Source organism: Rhinoderma darwinii, assembly GCF_050947455.1.
Source record: "Rhinoderma darwinii isolate aRhiDar2 chromosome 1 unlocalized genomic scaffold, aRhiDar2.hap1 SUPER_1_unloc_5, whole genome shotgun sequence".
NCBI classification, from domain to species: Eukaryota; Metazoa; Chordata; class Amphibia; order Anura; family Rhinodermatidae; genus Rhinoderma; species Rhinoderma darwinii.
This window is the reverse complement of record NW_027461669.1, coordinates 449,003-470,787: the sequence shown is the minus strand read 5'-3', so window position 1 is coordinate 470,787 and position 21,785 is coordinate 449,003. Positions and strand designations below refer to the sequence as shown.

The 21,785-nt window shown below is 40.2% G+C and overlaps 18 pseudogenes; all 18 read right to left on the bottom strand.

Moving 5' to 3' along the window:
• Positions 1–589: 589 nt before the first annotated feature.
• Positions 590–708, bottom strand: LOC142673854 (5S ribosomal RNA; annotated as a pseudogene).
• A 403-nt stretch (positions 709–1,111) lies between these two features.
• LOC142674131 (5S ribosomal RNA) lies at positions 1,112–1,230 on the bottom strand (annotated as a pseudogene).
• Positions 1,231–2,580: 1,350 nt separating this feature from the next.
• Positions 2,581–2,699, bottom strand: LOC142674193 (5S ribosomal RNA; annotated as a pseudogene).
• A 67-nt stretch (positions 2,700–2,766) lies between these two features.
• LOC142674192 (5S ribosomal RNA) lies at positions 2,767–2,885 on the bottom strand (annotated as a pseudogene).
• A 67-nt stretch (positions 2,886–2,952) lies between these two features.
• On the bottom strand, positions 2,953–3,071 carry LOC142673443 (5S ribosomal RNA; annotated as a pseudogene).
• A 799-nt stretch (positions 3,072–3,870) lies between these two features.
• LOC142673654 (5S ribosomal RNA) lies at positions 3,871–3,989 on the bottom strand (annotated as a pseudogene).
• Positions 3,990–4,233: 244 nt separating this feature from the next.
• LOC142673681 (5S ribosomal RNA) lies at positions 4,234–4,352 on the bottom strand (annotated as a pseudogene).
• A 253-nt stretch (positions 4,353–4,605) lies between these two features.
• LOC142673440 (5S ribosomal RNA) lies at positions 4,606–4,724 on the bottom strand (annotated as a pseudogene).
• Positions 4,725–4,968: 244 nt separating this feature from the next.
• On the bottom strand, positions 4,969–5,087 carry LOC142673253 (5S ribosomal RNA; annotated as a pseudogene).
• A 2,477-nt stretch (positions 5,088–7,564) lies between these two features.
• LOC142674140 (5S ribosomal RNA) lies at positions 7,565–7,683 on the bottom strand (annotated as a pseudogene).
• A 430-nt stretch (positions 7,684–8,113) lies between these two features.
• LOC142673863 (5S ribosomal RNA) lies at positions 8,114–8,232 on the bottom strand (annotated as a pseudogene).
• Positions 8,233–8,856: 624 nt separating this feature from the next.
• Positions 8,857–8,975, bottom strand: LOC142674141 (5S ribosomal RNA; annotated as a pseudogene).
• Positions 8,976–9,228: 253 nt separating this feature from the next.
• Positions 9,229–9,347, bottom strand: LOC142673900 (5S ribosomal RNA; annotated as a pseudogene).
• Positions 9,348–12,195: 2,848 nt separating this feature from the next.
• On the bottom strand, positions 12,196–12,314 carry LOC142673835 (5S ribosomal RNA; annotated as a pseudogene).
• A 1,916-nt stretch (positions 12,315–14,230) lies between these two features.
• On the bottom strand, positions 14,231–14,349 carry LOC142673631 (5S ribosomal RNA; annotated as a pseudogene).
• A 616-nt stretch (positions 14,350–14,965) lies between these two features.
• LOC142673179 (5S ribosomal RNA) lies at positions 14,966–15,084 on the bottom strand (annotated as a pseudogene).
• A 794-nt stretch (positions 15,085–15,878) lies between these two features.
• LOC142673668 (5S ribosomal RNA) lies at positions 15,879–15,997 on the bottom strand (annotated as a pseudogene).
• A 430-nt stretch (positions 15,998–16,427) lies between these two features.
• On the bottom strand, positions 16,428–16,546 carry LOC142674149 (5S ribosomal RNA; annotated as a pseudogene).
• Between the last annotated feature and the right edge of the window lie 5,239 nt (positions 16,547–21,785).

Sequence of the window (21,785 nt, the reverse complement as noted above, 5' to 3'; positions counted from 1 at the left end):
TTAATCGATTGTGAAACAAAATCTAAACGTCATAATAAAAATTAAACCGCACCAGGAATTCCCAGACAGTCTCCCACACTGGTACTAGCGAGCCCTTAAGCTGTGTAACTTCTGCGATTCGACGAGAGAAGGCACATTCAGCTTAGAATGGCCATTGAGATTAAATGCTTTAATCCATAGTCCTTTTTAATCGATTGTGAAACAAAATCTAAACAATATAATAAATAGTCAACTACACCACGAATTCCCGGACAGTCTCCCACACTGATACTAGGGAGGCATTAAGATGTGTAACTTCTGCGATCTGACGAGAGCAGGCACATCCAGTTTAAGATGGCCATTGACAATAAATGCTTTAATCCATAGTCCTTTTTAATCGATTGTGAAACAAAATCTAAACGACATAATAAAAAGGCAACCGCAACACTGATTCCCAGACAGTCTCCCACACTGGTACTAGCGAGGCCTTAAGCTATGTAACTTGACGAGAGCAGGCACATTCAGCTTAGAATGGCCATTGACATTAAATGGTTTAAACCATAGTCCTTTTTAATTGATTGTGAAACAAAATCTAAACGACATAATAAAAAGTCAACCACACCACGGATTCCCAGAGAGCCTCCCACACTGGTACTAGCGAGGCCTTAAGCTGTGTAATTTCTGCGAACTGACGAGAGCAGGCACATCCAGCTTAGAATGGCCATTGACATTAAATGCTTTAATCCATAGTCCTTTTTAATCGAATGTGAAACAAAATCTAAACGACATAATAAAAAGGCAACCGCAACACTGATTCCCAGACAGTCTCCCACACTGGTACTAGCGAGGCCTTTAGCTGTGTAACTTGACAAGAGCAGGCACATTCAGCTTAGAATGGCCATTGACATTAAATGGTTTAAACCATAGTCCTTTTTAATTGATTGTGAAACAAAATCTAAACGACATAATAAGAAGTCTCCCACACTGGTACTAGCGAGACCTTAAGCTGTGTAAGTTCTGCGAACTGACGAGAGCAGGCACATTCAGCTTAGAATGGCAATTGACATTAAATGCTTTAATCCATAGTCCTTTTTAATCGAATGTGAAACAAAATCTAAACGTCATAATAAAAAGTCAACCGCACCTCAGATTCCCAGACAGTCTCCCACACCGGTACTAGCGAATCCTTAAGCTGTGTAACTTCTGCGATCTGACGAGAGCAGGCACATTCAGCTCAGAATGGCCATTGACATTAAATGCTTTTATCCATAGTCCTTTTTAATCGATTGTGAAACAAAATCTAAACGACATAATAAAAAGGCAACCGCAACACTGATTCCCAGACAGTCTCCCACACTGGTACTAGCGAGGCCTTAAGCTGTGTAACTTGACGAGAGCAGGCACATTCAGCTTAGAATGGCCATTGACATTAAATGGTTTAAACCATAGTCCTTTTTAATCTATTGTGAAACATAATCTAAACGACATAATAAAAAGCAACCACCCCACGGATTCCCAGACAGTCTCCCACACTGGTACTAGCGAGGCCTTAAGCTGTGTAACTTCTGCGATTTGACGAGAGCAGGCACATTCAGCTTAGAATGGCCATTGACAATAAATGCTTTAATCTATAGTCCTTTTTAATCGATTGTGAAACAAAATCTAAACGACATAATAAAAAGTCAACCGCACCACTGATTCCCAGACGGTCTTCCACACTGGCACTAGCGAGGCCTTAAGCTGTGTAACTTGACGAGAGCAGGCACATTCAGCTGAGAATGGCAATTGACATTAAATGCTTTAATCCAAAGTCCTATTTAATCGATTGTGAAACAAAATCTAAACGACATAATAAAAAGACAACCACACCACAGATTCCCAGACAGTCTCCCACACTGGTACTAGCGAGGCCTTAAGTAGCGTTACATCTGCGATCTGACAAGTGCAGGCACATTCAGCTTAGAATGGCTGTTGACATTAAATGCTTTAATCCATAGTCTTTTTTAATCGAATGTGAAACAAAATCTAAACGACATAATAAAAACTCAACCACACCTCGGATTCCCAGACAGTCTCCCACACTGGCACTAGCTGGGCCTTAAGCTGTGTAACTTCTGCGATCTGACGAGAGCAGGCACATTCAGCTTAGAATAGCCATTGACTTTAAATGCATTAATCCATAGACCTTTTTAAACGATTGTGAAACAAAATCTAAACGACATAATAAAAAGGCAACCGCACCACTGATTCCCAGACAGTCTCCCACACTGGTACTAGCGAGACCTTAAGCTGTGTAACTTCTGTAATCTGACGAGAGCAGGCACATTCAGCTTAGAATGGCCATTGACGTTAAAGTTTTTAATCCATAGTCCTTTTTAATCGAATGTGAAACAAAATCTAAACGACATAATAAAAAGTCAACCCCACCTCGGATTACCAGACAGTCTCGCACACTGGTACTAGCGAGGCCTTAAACTGTGTAACTTCTGCGCTCTGACGAGAGCAGGCACATTCAGCTTAGAATGGCCATTGACATTAAATGCTTTAATCCATAGTCCTTTTTAATCTATTGTGAAACATAATCTAAACGACATAATAAAAAGTCAACCGCACCTCGGATTCCCAGACAGTCTCGCACACTGGTACTATTGAGGCCTTAAACTGTGTAACTTCTGCGATCTGACGAGAGCAGGCTCATTCAGCTCAGAATGGCCATTGACATTAAATGCTTTTATCCATAGTCCTTTTTAATCGAATGTGAAACAAAATTTAAACGACATAATAAAAAGTCAACCGCACCACAGATTCCCAGAGAGTCTCCCACATTGGTACTAGCAAGGCCTTAAGCTGCGTTACATCTGCGATCTTACGAGAGCAGGCACATTCAGCTTAGAATGGCCATTGACATTAAATGCTTTAATCCATAGTCCTTTTTAATCGAATGTGAAACAAAATCTAAACGACATAATATAAAGTCAACCGCACCTCGGATTCCCAGACAGTCTCCCACACCGGTACTAGCGAGGCCTTAAGCTGTGTAACTTCTGCGATCTGACGAGAGCAGGCACATCCAGCTTAGAATGGGCATTGACATTAAATGCTTTAATCCATAGTCCTTTTTAATCTATTGTGAAACATAATCTAAAAGACATAATAAAATGTCAACCACACCACGTATTCCCAGACAGTCTCCCACACTGGTACTAGCGAGGCATTAAGCTGTGTATCTTCTGTAAACTGACAAGAGCAGGTACATTCAGTTTAAGATGGCCATTGACAATAAATGCTTTAATCCATAGTCCTTTTTAATCGATTGTGAAACAAAATCTAAACGACATAAAAGTCAACCGCACCACGGATTCCCAGACAGGCTCCAACACTGGTACTAACGAGGCCTTAATCTGTGTAACTTCTGCGATCTGACGAGAGCAGGCACATTCAGCTTAGAATGGCCTTTGAAATTAAATGGTTTAATCCATAGTTCTTTTTAATCTATTGTGAAACATAATCTAAACGACATAATAAAAAGTCAACCACACCATGGATTCCCAGACAGTCTTCCACACTGACACTAGCGAGGCCTTAAAACTGTGTAACTTGACTAGAGCAGGCACATTCAGCTTAGAATGGCCATTGACATTAAATGCTTTAATCCATAGTCCTTTTTAATTGATTGTGAAACAAAATCTAAACGACATAATAAAAATTCAACCACACCACTGATTCCCAGACAGTCTCCCACACTGGTACTAGCGAAGCCTTAAGCAGTGTAACTTCTGCGATCAGACGAGAGCAGGCACATTCAGCTTAGAATTGCCATTGACATTAAATGCTTTAATCCATAGTCCTTTTTAATCGATTTTGTTACAAAATCTAAACGACATAATAAAAGGTCAACTGCACCACGGATTCCCAGACAGTCTCCCACACTCGTACTAGCGAGGCCTTAAGCTGTGTAACTTCTGCGATCTGACAAGAGCAGGCACATTCAGCTTAGAATGGCCATTGACATTAAATGCTTTATTCCATAGTCCTTTTTAATCGATTGTGAAACAAAATCTAAACGACATAATAAAAAGTCAACCGCATCACTGACTCCCAGACAGTCTCCCACACTGGTACTAGCGAGGGCTTAAGCTGTGCAACTTGACGAGAGCAGGCACATTCAGTTTAGAATGGCCATTGACATTAAATGCTTTAATCCATAGTCCTTTTTAATTGATTGTGAAACAAAATCCAAACGACATAATAAAAAGTCAACCGCACCACGGATTCCCAGCCAGTCTCCCACACTGGTACTAGCGAGGCCTTAAGCTATGTAACGTCTGCGATCTGACGAGAGCAGGCACATTCAGCTTAGAATGGCCATTGACATTAAATGCTTTAATCCATAGTTCTTTTTAATCGATTGTGAAACAAAATCTAAACGACATAATAAAAAGTCAACCACACCACGGATTCCCAGACAGTCTCCCACACTGGTACTAGTGAGGCCTTAAACTGTGTAACTTCTGCGATCTGACTAGAGCAGGCACATTCGGCTTAGAATGGCCATTGACATTAAATGCTTTAATACATAGTCCTTTTTAATCGAATGTGAAACAAAATCTAAACGACATAATAAAAAGTCAACCGCACCTCGGATTCCCAGACAGTCTCCCACACTGGTACTAGCGAGGCCTTAAACTGTGCAACTTCTGCGATCTGACGAGAGCAGGTACATTCAGCTCAGAATGGCCATTGACATTAAATGCTTTTATCCATAGTCCTTTTTAATCGAATGTGAAACAAAATCTAAACGACATAATAAAAAGTCAACCGCACCACTGATTCCCAGACAGTCTTCCATACTGGCACTAGCAAGGACTTAAGCTGTGTAACTTGACAAGAGCAGGCACATTCAGCTTAGAATGGCCATTGACATTAAATGCTTTAATCCAAAGACCTTTTTAATCGATTGTGAAACAAAATCTGAACGACATAATAAAAAGTCAACTGCACCGCAGATTCCCAGACAGTCTCCCACACTGGTACTAGCGAGGCCTTAAGCTGTGTAACTTCTGCGATCTGACGAGAGCAGGCACATTCAGCTTAGAATGGCGATTGACTTTAAATGCTTTAATCCAAAGTCCTTTTTAATCGATTGTGAAACAAAATCTAAACGACATAATAAAAAGACAACCGCACCACGTATTGCCAGACAGTCTGCCACACTGGAACTATCGAGGCCTTAATCTGTGTAACTTCTGCGAACTGACGAGAGCATGCACATTCAGCTTAGATTGGCCATTGACATTAAATGCTTTAATCCATAGTCCTTTTTAATCGATTGTGAAACATAATCTAAACGACATAATAAAAAGGCAACCGCAACACTGATTCCCAGACAGTCTCCCACACGGGTACTAGCGAGGCCTTAAACTGTGTAAGTTCTGCGATCTGACGAGAGCAGGCACAGTCAGCTTAGAATGGCCATTGACATTAAATGCTTTAATCCATAGTCCTTTTTAATCGAATGTGAAACAAAATCTAAACGACATAATAAAAAGTCAACCGCACCTCAGATTCCCAGACAGTCTCCAACACCGGTACTAGCGAGGCCTTAAGCTGTGTAACTTCTGCGATCTGACGAGAGCAGACACATTCAGCTTAGAATGGCCATTCACATTAAATGCTTTAATCCATAGTTCTTTTTAATCTATTGTGAAACATAATCTAAACGACATAATAAAAAGTCAACCACACCATGGATTCCCAGACAGTCTTCCACACTGACACTAGCGAGGCCTTAAAACTGTGTAACTTGACGAGAGCAGGCACATTCAGCTTAGAATGGCCATTGACATTAAATGCTTTAATCCATAGTCCTTTTTAATTGATTGTGAAACAAAATCTAAACGACATAATAAAAATTCAACCACACCACTGATTCCCAGACAGTCTCCCACACTGGTACTAGCAAAGCCTTAAGCAGTGTAACTTCTGCGATCAGACGAGAGCAGGCACATTCAGCTTAGAATTGCCATTGACATTAAATGCTTTAATCCATAGTCCTTTTTAATCGATTTTGTTACAAAATCTAAACGACATAAGAAAAATTCAACCGCAACACGGATTCCCAGACAGTCTCACACACTGGTACTAGCGAGGCCTTAAGCTGTGTAACTTCTGTGATCTGACGAGAGCAAGCACATTCAGCTTAGAATGGCCATTGACAGTAAATGTTTTAATCCATAGTCCTTTTTAATCGAATGTGAAACAAAATCTAAACGACATAATAAAAAGTCAACCGCACCACGGATTCCCAGACAGTCTCCCACACTGATACTAGCGAGGCCTTAAGCTGTGTAACTTCTGTGATCTGACAAGAGCGGGCACATTCAGCTTGGAATGGCCATTGACATTAAATTCTTTAATCCATAGTCCTTTTTAATCGAATGTGAAACAAAATCTAAACGACATAATAAAAAGGCAACCGCACCACGTATTCCCTGACAGTCTCCCACAATGAAACTAGTGAGGCCTTAATCTGTGTAACTTCTGCGATATGACGGGAGCAGGCACATTCAGCTTAGAAAGGCCATTGACATTAAATGCTTTAACCCATAGTCCTTTTTAATCGATTGTGAAACAAATTCTAAACGACATAATTAAAAGACAACCGCACCACGGATTCCGAGACAGTCTCCCACACTGGTACTAGCAAGGCCTTAAGCTGTGTAACTTCTGCAATCTGACGAGAGCAGACACATTCAGCTTAGAATGGCCATTGACATTAAATATTTTAATCCATTGTCCTTTTTAATCGATGGTGAAACAAAATCTAAACGACATAATAAAAAGTCAACTGCACCACGTATTCCCAGACAGTCTCGCACACTGGTACTAGTGAGGCCTTCAGCTGTGTAGCTCCTGAGATATGACAAGAGCAGGCACATTCCGCTTAGAATGGCCATTGACATTAACTGCATTAATCCATAGTCCTTTTTAATCGATTGTGAAACAAAATCTAAACGACATCATAAAAATTCAACCGCTCCACTGATTCCCAGACAGTCTCCCACACTGGTACTATCGAGGACTTAAGCTGTGTAATTTCTGCGATCTGACGAGAGCAGGCACATTCAGCTTAGAATGGCCAATGACATTAAATGCTTTAATCCATAGTCCTTTTTAATCGAATGTGAAACAAAATCTAAACGACATAATGAAAAGTCAACCGCACCACGGATTCCCAGACAGGCTCCCACAATGGTATTAGCGAGGGCTTAAGCTGTGTAACATCTGCGAACTGACGAGAGCAGGTACATTCGGCTTAGAATGGCCATTGACATTAAATGCTTTAATCCATAGTCCTTTTTAATCTAATGTGAAACAAAATCTAAACGACATAATAAAAAGGCATCCGTACCATGGATTCCCAGACAGTCTCCCACACTGGTACAGGCGAAGCCTTAAGCTTTGTATCTTCTGCGTCCTGACGAGAGCAGGCACATTCAGCTTAGAAAGTCCTTTGACACTAAATGCTTTAATCCATAGTCCTTTCTAATCGATTGTGAAACAAAATCTAAACGACATAATAAAAAGTCAACCGCACCACGGATTCCCAGACAGTCTCCCACACTTGTACTAGCGAGGCCTTAATCTGTGTAACTTCTGCGATCTGACGAGAGCACGCACGTTCAGCTTAGAATGGCCATTGACAATAAATGCTTTTATCCATAGTCCTTTTTAATCGATTGTGAAACATAATCTAAATGATATAATAAAAAGTCAACCGCACCACTGATTCCCAGACAGTCTCCCACACTGGTACTAGCAAGGACTTAAGCTGTGTAACTTAACAAGAGCAGGCACATTCAGCTTAGAATGGCCATTGACATTAAATGCTTTAACCCATAGTAATTTTTAATCGATTGTGAAACAAAATCTAAACAACATAATTAAAAGTCAACCGCACCACGGATTCCCAGACAGTCTCCCACACTGGTACTAGCGAGGCCTTAAGCTGTGTAATTTCTGCGATAAGTCGAGAGCAGGCACATTCATCTTAGAATGGCCATTGACTTAAAATGCATTAATCCATAGTCCTTTTTAATCGATTGTGAAACAAAATCTAAACGACATAATAAAAAATCAACCGCACCGCGGATTCCCAGACAGTCTCCCACACTGGTACTAGCGAGGCCTTAAGCTGTGTAATTTCTGCGATCTGACGAGAGCAGGCACATTTAGCTTAGAATGGCCCTTGACCTTAAATGCTTTAATGCTTTAATCCATAGTCCTTTTTAATCGATTGTGAAACAAAATCTAAACCACATAATAAAAAGTCAACCGCACCACGTAGTAACAGACAGTCTTCCATACTCGCACTAGCGAGACTTTAAGCTGTGTAACTTGACAAGAGCAGCCACATTCAGCTTAGAATGGCCATTGACATTAAATGCTTTAATCCATAGTCCTTTTTAATCGATTGTGAAACAAAATCTAAACTACATAATAAAAAGGCAACTGCACCGCAGATTCCCAGACAGTCTCCCACACTGGTACTAGCGAGGCCTTAAGCTGTGTAACTTCTGCCATCTGACGAAAGCAGGCACATTCAGCTTAGAATGGCCATTCACATTAAATGCTTTAATCCATAGTCCTTTTTAATCGATTGTGAAACAAAATCTAAACGACATAATAAAAAGTCAACCGCACCACGTATTCCCAGACAGTCTGCCACACTGGAACTAGCGAGACCTTAATCTGTGTAACTTCTGCGAACTAACGAAAGCAGGCACATTCAGCTTAGAATGGCCATTGACATTAAATGCTTTAATCCATAGTCCTTTCTAATCGATTGTGAAACAAAATCTAAACGACATAATAAAAAGTCAACCGCACCACGGATTCCCAGACAGTCTCCCACACTTGTACTAGCGAGGCCTTAATCTGTGTAACTTCTGCGATCTGACGAGAGCACGCACGTCCAGCTTAGAATGGCCATTGACAATAAATGCTTTAACCCATAGTAATTTTTAATCGATTGTGAAACAAAATCTAAACAAGATAATTAAAAGTCAACCGCACCACGGATTCCCAGACAGCCTCCCACACTGGTACTAGCGAGGCCTTAAGCTGTGTAATTTCTGCGATAAGTCGAGAGCAGGCACATTCATCTTAGAATGGCCATTGACTTAAAATGCATTAATCCATAGTCCTTTTTAATCGATTGTGAAACAAAATCTAAACGACATAATAAAAAATCAACCGCACCGCGGATTCCCAGACAGTCTCCCACACTGGTACTAGCGAGGCCTTAAGCTGTGTAACTTCTGCGATCTGACGAGAGCAGGCACATTTAGCTTAGAATGGCCCTTGACATTAAATGCTTTAATCCATAGTCCTTTTTAATCGATTGTGAAACAAAATCTAAACCACATAATAAAAAGGCAACCGCACCACGTATTCCCAGACAGTCTTCCATACTCGCACTAGCGAGGCTTTAAGCTGTGTAACTTGACAAGAGCAGCCACATTCAGCTTAGAATGGTCATTGACATTAAATACTTTAATCCATAGTCCTTTTTAATCGATTGTGAAACAAAATCTAAACTACATAATAAAAAGGCAACTGCACCGCAGATTCCCAGACAGTCTCCCACACTGGTACTAGCGAGGCCTTAAGCTGTGTAACTTCTGCCATCTGACGAAAGCAGTCACATTGAGCTTAGAATGGCAATTGACATTAAATGCTTTAATCCATAGTCCTTTTTAATCGATTGTGAAACAAAATCTAAACTACATAATAAAAAGTCAACCGCAACACTGATTCCCAGACAGTCTCCCACACAGGTACTAGCGAGGCCTTAAGCTGTGTAACTTCTGCACTCTGATGAGAGCAGGCACATTCAGCTTAGAATGGCCATTGACATTAAATGTTTTAATCCATAGTCCTGATTTAATCGATTGTGAAACAAAATCTAAACTACATAATAAAAAGTCAACCGCACCACTGATTCCCAGAGAGTCTTCCACACTGGCACTAGCGAGGCCTTAACCTGTGTAAATTCTGTGACATGACGAGAGCAGGCACATTCAGCTTAGAAAGGCCATTGACATTAAATGCTCTAATCCATAGTCCTTTTTAATCGATTGTGAAACAAAATCTAAAGGACATAATAAAAGGACAACTGCACCACGGATTCCCAGACAGTCTCCCACACTGGTACTAGCGAGGCCTTAAGCATGTGCAACTTCTGCGATCTGACGAGTGCAGGAACATTTAGCTTAGAATGGCCTTTGACAATAAATGCTTTAATCATAGTCCTTTTTAATCGATTGTGAAACATAATCTAAACGTCATAATAAAAAGTCAACCGCACCACAGATTCCCAGACAGTCTCCCACACTGGTACTAGCGAGGACTTAAGCGGCGTTACATCCGCGATCTGACGAGAGCAGGCACATTCAGCTTAGAATGGCCATTGACATTAAATGTTTTAATCCATAGTCCTTTTTAATCGAATGTGAAACAAAATCTAAACAACATAATAAAAAGTCAACTGCACAGCGGATTCCCAGACAGTCTCCCACAGTGGTACTAGCGATGCCTTAAGCTGTGTAACTTCTGCGATTTGACAAGAGCAGGGACATTCAGCTTAGAATGGCCATTGACTTTAAATGCTTTAAACCGTAGTCCTTTTTAATCGATTGTGAAACAAAATCTAAACCACATAATAATAAGTCAACCACATCACGGATTCCCAGACAGTCTCCCACACTGGTACTAGCGAGGACTTAAGCTGTGTAACTTCTGAGATCTGATGAGAGCAGGAACATTCAGCTTAGAATGGCCATTGACATTAAATGCATTAATCCATAGCCCTTTTTAATCGATTGTGAAACAAAATCTAAATGACATAATAAAAAGGCAACCGCACCTCGGATTCCCAGACAGCCTCCCACACCTGTACAAGCGAGGCCTGAAACCGTGTAACTTCTGCGATCTGACGAGAGCAGGCACATTCAGCTTGGAATGGCAATTAACTTTAAATGCTTTAATCAATAGTCCTGTTTAATCGATTGCGAAACAAATTCTAAACGACATAATAAAAAGTCAACCACACAACGGATTCCCAGACAGTCTCCCACACTGGTACTAGCGAGGGCTTAAGCTGTGTAACTTCTGCGATCTGACAAGAACAGGCACATTCATCTTAGAATGGCCATTGACATTAAATGCTTTAATCAATAGTCCTTTTTAATCGATTGTGAAACAAAATCTAAACGACATAATAAAAAGCCAACCGCACCACGGATTCCCAGCCAGTCTACCTCACTGGTACTAGCGAGGCCTTAAGCTGTGTACCTTCTGCGATCTGACGAGAGCAGGCACATTCAGCTTAGAATGGCCATTGACATTAAAAACTTTAATCCATAGTCCTTTTTAATCGAATGTGAAACAAAATCTAAACGACATAATAAGAAGCCAACCGCACCACGGATTCCCAGCCAGTCTACCTCACTGGTACTAGCGAGGCCTTAAGCTGTGTACCTTCTGCGATCTGACGAGAGCAGGCACATTCAGCTTAGAATGGCCTTTGACATTAAGTGCTTTAATCCATAGTCCTTTTTAATCGATTGTGAAACAAAATCTAAACGACATAATAAAAGTCAACCGAACCACGGATTCCCAGTCAGTCTCCCACACTGGTACTAGCGAGGCCTTAAGCTGTGTAACTTCTGCAATCTGACGAGATCAGGCACATTCCGCTTAGAATGGCCATTGACATTAAACGTGTTAATCCATAGTCCTTTTTAATCGATTGTGAAACAAAATGTAAACGACATAATAAAAAGTCAACTGCACCACGTATTCCCAGACAGTCTCCCACACTGGTACTAGCAAGGACTTAAGCTGAGTAACTTCTGCGATCCTACGAGAGGAGGCACATTTAGCTTAGAATGGCTATTGACATTAAACGCTTCAATCCATAGTCCTTTTTAATCGAATGTGAAACAAAATCTAAACTACATAATAAAAAGGCAACCACTCCACGGTTTCCCAGACAGTCTCCCACACTGGTACTAGTGAGGCCTTAAGCTGTGTAACTTTTGCGATCTGACGAGATCAGGCACATTCAGCTTAGAAAGGCCATTGACATTAAATGCTTTAATCCATAGTCCTTTTTAATCGAATGTGAAACAAAATCTAAACGACATAATAAAAAGTCAACCGCACCACGGATTCCCAGACAGTCTCCCACACGGGTACTAGCGAGGCCTAAAGCTGTGTAACTTCTGCGATCTGACGAGTGCACGCACATTCAGCTTAGAATGGCCATTGACATTAAACGTGCTAATCCATAGTCCTTTTTAATCGATTGTGAAACAAAATGTAAACTACATAATAAAAAGTCAACCGCACCACGTATTCCCAGACAGTCTCCCACACTGGTACTAGCAAGGACTTAAGCTGAGTAACTTCTGCGATCCGACGAGAGGAGGCACATTCAGCTTACAATGGCCATTCACTTTAAATGCTTTAATCCATAGTCCTTTTTAATCGATTGTGAAACAAATTCTAAACGACATAATAAAAGTCAACCGCACCACAGATTCCTAGACAGTCTCCCACGCTGGTACTAGCGAGGCCTTAAGTTGTGTAATTTCTGCGATCTGACAAGAGCAGGCACATTCAGCTTAGAATGGCCATTGACACCAAATGTTTTAATCCATAGTCCTTTTTAATCGATTGTGAAACAAAATCTAACCGACATAATAAAAAGGCAACTGCACCACGAGTTCCCAGCCAGTCTCCCACACTGGTACTAGCGAGGCCTTAAGCTGAGTAACTTCTGCGATCCGACGAGAGGAGGAACATTCAGCTTAGAATGGCCATTGACATTAAATGCTTTAATCCATAGTCCTTTTTAATTGATTGCGAAACAAAATCTAAACGACATAATAAAAAGGCAACCGCACCACTGATTCCCAGACAGTCTCCCACACTGGTACTAGCGAGGCCTAAGCTGTGTAACTTCTGTAATCTGACAAGAGCAGGCACATTCAGCTTAGAATGGCCATCGACATTAAATTTTTTAATCCATAGTCCTTTTTAATCGAATGTGAAAAAAAATCTAAACGACATAATAAAAAGTCAACCGCACCACGGATTCCCAGACAGTCTCCCACACTGGTACTAGCGAGGCCTTAAGCTGTGCAACTTCTTCGATCTGACGAGAGCAGGCACATTCAGCTTAGAATGGCCATCGACATTAAATTTTTTAATCCATAGTCCTTTTTAATCGAATGTGAAAAAAAATCTAAACGACATAATAAAAAGTCAACCGCACCACGGATTCCCAGACAGTCTCCCACACTGGTACTAGCGAGGCCTTAAGCTATGTAACTTGACGAGAGCAGGCACATTCAGCTTAGACTGGCCATTGACATTAAATGCTTTAATACATAGTTCTTTTTAATCGATTGTGAAACAAAATCTAAACGACATAATATAAAGTCAACCGCACTACGGATTCCCAGCCAGTCTCCCACACTGGTACTAGCGAGGCCTTAAGCTGTGTAACTTCTGCGATCTGACGAGACCAAGCACATACATCTCAGAATGGCCATTGACATCAGATGTTTTAATCCATAGTCCTTTTTAATCGATTGTGAAACAAAATCCAAACGACATAATAAAAAGTCAACCGCACCACGGATTCCCAGCCAGTCTCCCACACTGGTACTAGCGAGGCCTTAAGCTATGTAACGTCTGCGATCTGACGAGAGCAGGCACATTCAGCTTAGAATGGCCATGGAAATTAAATTCTTTAATCCTTAGTCCATTTTAATCGAATGTGAAACAAAATCTAAACGACATAAGAAAAAGTCATTAGCACCACGGATTCCCAGACAGTCTCACACACCGGTACTAGCAAGGCCTTAAGCTGTGTAACTTCTGTGATCTGACGAGAGCAAGCACATTCAGCTTAGAATGGCAATTGACAGTAAATGTCTTAATCCATAGTCCTTTTTAATCGAATGTGAAACAAAATCTAAACGACATAATAAAAAGTCAACCGCACCACGGATTCCCAGACAGTCTCCCACACTGATTCTAGCGAGGCCTTAAGCTGTGTAACTTCTGTGATCTGACAAGAGCGGGCACATTCAGCTTGGAATGGCCATTGACTTTAAACGCTTTAATCCATAGTCCTTTTTAATCGAATGTGAAACAAAATCTAAACGACATAATAAGAAGCCAACCGCACCACGGATTCCCAGCCAGTCTACCACACTGGTACTAGCGAGGCCTTGAGCTGTGTAACTTCTGCGATCTGACGAGAGCAGGCACATTCAGCTTAGAATGGCCATTGACATTAAATGCTTTAATCCATAGTCCTTTTTAATTGATTGTGAAACAAAATCTAAACGACATAATAAAAAGTTAACCGCACCACTGATTCCCAGAGAGTCTCCCACACTGGTACTAGCGAGGCCTTAAGCTGCGTAACTTGACGAGAGCAGGCACATTTAGCTTAGAATGGCCCTTGACATTAAATGCTTTAATCCATAGTCCTTTTTAATCGATTGTGAAACAAAATCTAAACGACATAATAAAAAGGCAACTGCACCACGGGTTCCCAGACAGTCTCCCACACTGATACTAGCGAGGCCTTAGGCTGCGTTACTTTTGCGATCTGACGAGAGCAGGCACATTCAGGTTACAATGGCCATTGACTTTAAATGTTTTAATCCATAGTCCTTTTTAATCGATTGTGAAACAAAATCTAACCGACATAATAAAAAGGCAACCGCACCACGGGTTCCCAGACAGTCTCCCACACTGGTACTAGCGAGGCCTTAAGCTGTGTAACTTCTGCGATCTGACAAGAGCAGGCACATACATCTTAGAATGGCCATTGACATCAGATGTTTTAATCCATAGTCCTTTTTAATCGATTGTGAAACAAAATCTAAACGACATAATAAAAAGTCAACCGCACCACGAATTCCCAGACAGTCGCCCACACTGGTACTAGCGAGGCCTTAAGCTGAGTAACTTCTGCGATCCGACGAGAGCAGGCACATTCAGCTTAGAATGGCCATTGACATTAAATGCTTTAATCCATAGTCCTTTTTAATTGATTGTGAAACAAAATCTAAACGACATAATATAAAGGTAACCGCACCACTGATTCCCAGACAGTCTCCCACACTGGTACTAGCGAGGCCTTAAGCTGTGTAACTTGACGAGAGCAGGCACATTCAGCTTAGAATGGCCATTGACATTAAATGCTTTAATCGATAGTCCTTTTTAATCGATTGTGAAACAAAATCTAAACGACATAAGAAAAAGTCAACCACCCCACGGATTCCAAGACAGTCTCCCAAAACTAGTACTAGCGAGGTCTTAAGCTGTATAACTTCTGCAATCCGACGAGAGCAAGCACATTCAGCTTAGAATGGCCATTGACATTAAATGCTTTAATATATAGTCCTTTTTAATCGATTGTGAAACTAAATCTAAACGACATAATAAATAGGCAACCGTTCCACTGATTCCCAGACAGTCTCCCACACTGGAACTAGCGAGGCCTTGAACTGTGTAACTTGACGAGAGCAGGCACATTCAGCTTAGAATGGCCATTGACATTAAATGCTTTAGTCCATAGTCCTTTTTAATTGATTGTGAAACAAAATCTAAACGACATAATAAAAATTCAACCACACCACAGATTCCCAGACAGTCTCCCACACTGGTATTAGCGAGGCCTTAAGCTGTGTAAGTTCTGCGATCTGACGAGGGCAGGCACATTCATCATAGATTAGCCATTGACACCAAATGCTTTAATCCATAGTCCTTTTTAATCGATTGTGAAACAAACTCTAACCGACATAATAAAAAGGCAACCGCACCACGGGTTCCCAGACAGTCTCCCACACTGGTACTAGCGAGGCCTTAAGCTGAGTAACTTCTGCGATCCGACGAGAGCAGGCACATTCAGCTTAGAATGGCTATTGACATTAAATGCTTTAATCCATAGTCCTTTTTAATTGATTGCGAAACAAAATCTAAACAACATAATAAAAAGGCAACCGCACCACTGATTCCCAGACAGTCTCCCACACTGGTACTAGCGAGGCCTTTAGCTGTGTAACTTGACGAGAGCAGGCACATTCAGCTTAGAATGGCCATTGACATTAAATGCTTTAACCCATAGTCCTTTTTAATTGATTGTGAAACAAAATCTAAACGACATAATAAAAATTAAACCACACATCGTATTCCCAGACAGTCTCCCACACTGGTACTAGCGAGGGATTAAGCTGTGTAACTTCTACGATCAGACGAGAGGAGGCACATTTAGCTTAGAATGACCATTGACATTAAATGCTTTAATCCATAGTCCTTTTTAATCGAATGTGAAACAAAATCTAAGCTACATAATAAAAAGGCAACCACTCCACGGATTCCCAGACAGTCTACCACACTGGTACTAGCGAGGCCTTAAGCTGTGTAACTTCTGCGATCTGACGAGAGCAGGCACATTCAGCTTAGAATGGCCATTGACGTTAAATGCTTTAATCCATAGTCCTTTTTAATCGAATGTGAAACAAAATCTAAACGACATAATAAAAAGTCAACCGCACCACGGATTCCCAGACAGTCTCCCACACGGGTACTAGCGAGGCCTTAAAGAGGCTCTGTCACCAGATTTTGCAGCCCCTATCTGCTATTGCAGCAGATAGGCGCTGCAATGTAGATTACAGTAACGTTTTTATTTTTTAAAAACGAGCATTTTTGGCCAAGTTATGACCATTTTCGTATTTATGCAAATGAGGCTTGCAAAAGTACAACTGGGCGTGTTGAAAAGTAAAAGTACAACTGGGCGTGTATTATGTGCGTACATCGGGGCGTGTTTACTACTTTTACTAGCTGGGCGTTGTGCATAGAAGTATCATCCACTTCTCTTCACAACGCCCAGCTTCTGGCAGTGCAGACACAGCCGTGTTCTCCAGAGATCACGCTGTGTCGTCACTCACAGGTCCTGCATCGTGTCAGACGAGCGAGGACACCGACACCAGAGGCTACAGATGATTCTGCAGCAGCATCGACGTTTGCAGGTAAGTCGATGTAGCTACTTACCTGCAAACGCTGATGCTGCTGCAGAATCAACTGTAGCCTCTGGTGCCGACACGATGCAGGACCTGTGAGTGACGTCACAGATCTGCACTGCCAGAAGCTGGGCGTTCTGAAGAGAAGTGGATGATACTTCTCATCAGAAAGCCCAGCTAGTAAAAGTAGTAAACACGCCCCGATGTACGCACATAATACACGCCCAGTTGTACTTTTACTTTTCAACACGCCCAGTTGTACTTTTGCAAGCCTCATTTGCATAAATACGAAAATGGTCATAACTTGGCCAAAAATGCTCGTTTTTTAAAAATAAAAACGTTACTGTAATCTACATTGCAGCGCCGATCTGCTGCAATAGCAGATAGGGGTTGCAAAATCTGGTGACAGAGCCTCTTTAAGCTGTGTAACTTCTGCGATCTGACGAGAGCACGCACATTCAGCTTAGAATGGCCATTGACATTAAATGTGTTAATCCATAGTCCTTTTTAATCGATTGTGAAACAAAATGTAAACGACATAATAAAAAGTCAACTGCACCACGTATTCCCAGACAGTCTCCCACACTGGTACTAGCAAGGACTTAAGCTGAGTAACTTCTGCGATCCGTCGAGAGGAGGCACATTCAGCTTAGAATGGCCATTGACATTAAATGCTTTAATCCATAGTCCTTTTTAATCGATTGTGAAACAAAATCTAAATGACATAATAAAAAGTCAACCGCACCACATATTCCCAGACAGTCTCCCACACTGGTACTAGCGAGGCCTTAAGTTGTGTAATTTCTGCGATCTGACAAGAGCAGGCACATTAAGGTTAGAATGGACATTGACATTAAACGCTTTAATCCATAGTGCTTTTTAATCGATTGTGAAACAAAATGTAAACGACATAATAAAAAGGCAACTGCACCACGTATTCCCAGACAGTCTCCCACACTGGTACTAGCAAGGACTTAAGCTGAGTAACTTCTGCGATCCGACGAGAGGAGGCACATTCAGCTTAGAATGGCCATTGACATTAAATGCTTTAATCCATAGTCCTTTTTAATCGATTGTGAAACAAAATCTGGCTAGAACATAAGGGGTTCTATAAATGTGGCCAAAAACCCTGTAAGGTCTGTCAATATGCAACCCCAACCAAAATATTCCAAGATTCTACAAATACCACTACATTCACCATCAGAAATTACATAAATTGCAACTCAGACTCGGTAATATACACCATAGAGTGCATAGAATGCAATCTCAAATATATTGGGTGTACCAACCGGAAATTAAAAAACAGAATTCTTGAACATCTAGGATATATCCGTAACCCAAATATACTTAACATATCAAACGCAGCAAAGCATTTTGTACACCAACACAATCGATCAACCAACAGTTTCAGATGCTATGCTATTGAAAAAATTCACACACCCAAAAGAGGAGGGGACATCAAATATAAGACACACACTAGAGAGGCCTTCTGGATATACAGGCTTCAAACACGAGTACCCAATGGTCTCAATTTAAGGAAAGATTTGATGTTTCATTATTGAGCAAATGAAAAAGGTAAATTACACAATATTTTGAACTGAGCAGGTTTAGAATTATTATTCACATTTTCATAGACATTGGACATGGCATTGCGGTAGCATCCTACCCTAGGCCAGTGGATACATATTCACAGATCAAAATGAAATGTAACACATTGAACTTCAAGTATTCAGATTCAGTTTTTTATTGTTTTTTCACACATCAACACTTACATTTTTTCTGGGTCTCCAGTAGCCGTGGGCAGTGATGTTCCTGTAAAACATTATCAATTTTTGACATTAGCATCGTACACATATCAATTTACCTAACTAATTAAAAATATAAATGTGATATTTTTCAAGCATATCTAATAAACTTGATAGTACACTATATGCTTCTATCTCCCTGAAGATAGTATCAGTCAGATTGCTAACATTCCCGACAATTCAACCACCTGATTTATTTCCATAAATACAATAAGCAATATACCTTCACAAATCGTAGATGGTCACTGAATATAGTCTGGATTTCAACTGACTAATCTACATATTCTTTGAACATATATAATAAATTCAATAGTTAGGTATAGAATTTTGCTAATTAATACCACCATTAGTCAGGTCTAAAAACTTTTCACTACTCAATCAGCTGATATTTATACTGAAAACAAAAAATAACATAGTAAGTTCATTACACCGAAATGTCATATATATATGAACAACCAGGGTTTTTTAATGGCTATGAGACCTGTCGTCACTGCAAGATTTATTATAAGAATCTGATATTGTCATCGATCACAGATCTAAATTTTGCTCATTAAATAAACATATTATCTCAAATTTATTTAATTAACTTGATAGCTCACTATATTTTTTTTTTGTCCCCCAGTACTTACATCTGCTTGATTTTTAAAACTCCCGACATTTCAAAATTCCCGACATTTCAAACAGCTGTTCTATTCGTAGAATACAATGAATAATACATTAGAGTCATAAGTTGACACTGTTATTGTAAATAGCCTGAATCATGATACACTACAAATATCATAAATTTGATGTTTCAATGTACATCCTTGTCTTTCAATACTAGTACTAGTCGGGTTTTCACAATTCCCGACAATTCATACAATCGATACATCTATTAAAAGCAATGAATTACATATTAAGTAAAATATATCCAAGCACCAAATAAATCCTTTTGAATTTAAACTTTGTTGCTTTATATCGAATTGGTACATACACATTACATTTATCTAGTTTCTCAGTCCGAAGTACAGAAAGATCTCCTTTCATAAATTCTCTCCTTCCGTATTTGTCTATTGTTACATTTTTAAATCTCATTTTTTATTCTTATTTATTACATATTCTCAGTCAGTTTTTTCAATTAATCCCGTAGGGAACAACCCGCAAAAATAAATCGTGTAATATTTCTTGCATTTCTTCCATATATCCAGCAATTACACTCATATCATACAAATAGCCACGATCTTTTCAAATTTGTGAGGTTATACTTCACAAATTATTTGAAATCTGATTCTTTTAAAATGGATATAATTTACCTATTTATTTCCATCGTATCCATGTCTGACAGGAAGTGAGTTGCGTTCCAGACTGGACTTGGGAGTTCCCTAATCCGTGACCCGCAATCAATTGTTACTAAAAATAGACTGACTATAAAATCTCAGACTGACTAAAGTGACTCAGCAGAAACCATGACTAAGTACGCTGCATGCGTCAGAAACGCGTAGGCACCGCTCACACTGCCACAAATCCTACGATTTATTTGAGAATATCTACTTATAATGCTACCTGTTTTTATATTTATTCTTCATTAAAACTTGGAAATAGTTTCCGATTTTAAAACAAACCTCAAGGACACAGCGCTGGATCCATCTCTTTCTTTTTCCAGGCACATTTAGCTTAGAATGACCATTGACATTAAATGCTTTAATCCATAGTCCTTTTTAATCTATTGTGAAACATAATCTAAACTACATAATAAAAAGTCAACCACTCCACGGATTCTCAGACAGCCTCCCACACTAGTAATAGCGAGGCCTTAAGTTGTGTAACTTTTGCGATCTGACGAGAGCTGGCACATTCAACTCAGAATGGCCATTGACATTAAATGCTTTAATCCATAGTCCTTTTTAATCGATTGTGAAACAAAATGTAAACGACATAATAAAAAGTCAACTGCACCACGTATTCCCAGACCGTCTCCCACACTGGTACAAGCAAGGACTTAAGCTGAGTAACTTCTGCGATCCAACGAGAGGAGGCACATTCAGCTTAGAATGGCCATTAACATTAAATGCTTTAATCCATAGTCCTTTTTAATCGATTGTGAAACAAAATCTAAACGACATAATAAAAAGTCAAGCGCACCACTGATTCCCAGACAGTCTTCCACACTGGTACTAGCGAGGTCTTAAGCTGTATAATTTCTGCAATCTGACGAGAGCAGCCACATTCAGCTTAGAATGGCCATTGACATTAAATGCTTTAATCTATAGTCCTTTTTAATCGATTGTGAAACAAAATCTAAACAACATAATTAAAAGTCAACCACACCACGGATTCCCAGACAGTCTCCCACACTGGTACTAGCAAGGCCTTAAGCTGTGTAAATCTGTGATCTGACGAGAGCAGGCACATTCAGCTTAGAATGGCCATTGACATTAAATGCTTTAATCCATAGTCCTTTTTAATCGATTGTGAAACAAAATCTAAACGACATAATAAAAAGTCAACCACCCCACGGATTCCAAGACAGTCTCGCACACTAGTACTAGCGAGGTCTTAAGCTGTATAACTTCTGCAATCCGACGAGAGCAGCCACATTCAGCTTAGAATGGCCATTGACATTAAATGCTTTAATCTATAGTCCTTTTTAATCGATTGTGAAACTAAATCTAAACAACATAATAAATAGGCAACCGTTCCACTGATTCCCAGACAGTCTTCCACACTGGTACTAGCGAGGCCTTAAGCTGTGTAACTTGATGAGAGCAGGCACATTCAGCTTAGAATGGCCATTGACAATAAATGCTTTAATCCATAGTCCTTTTTAATCGATTGTGAAACAAAATCTAAACAACATAATTAAAAGTCAACCACACCACGGATTCCCAGACAGTCTCCCACACTGGTACTA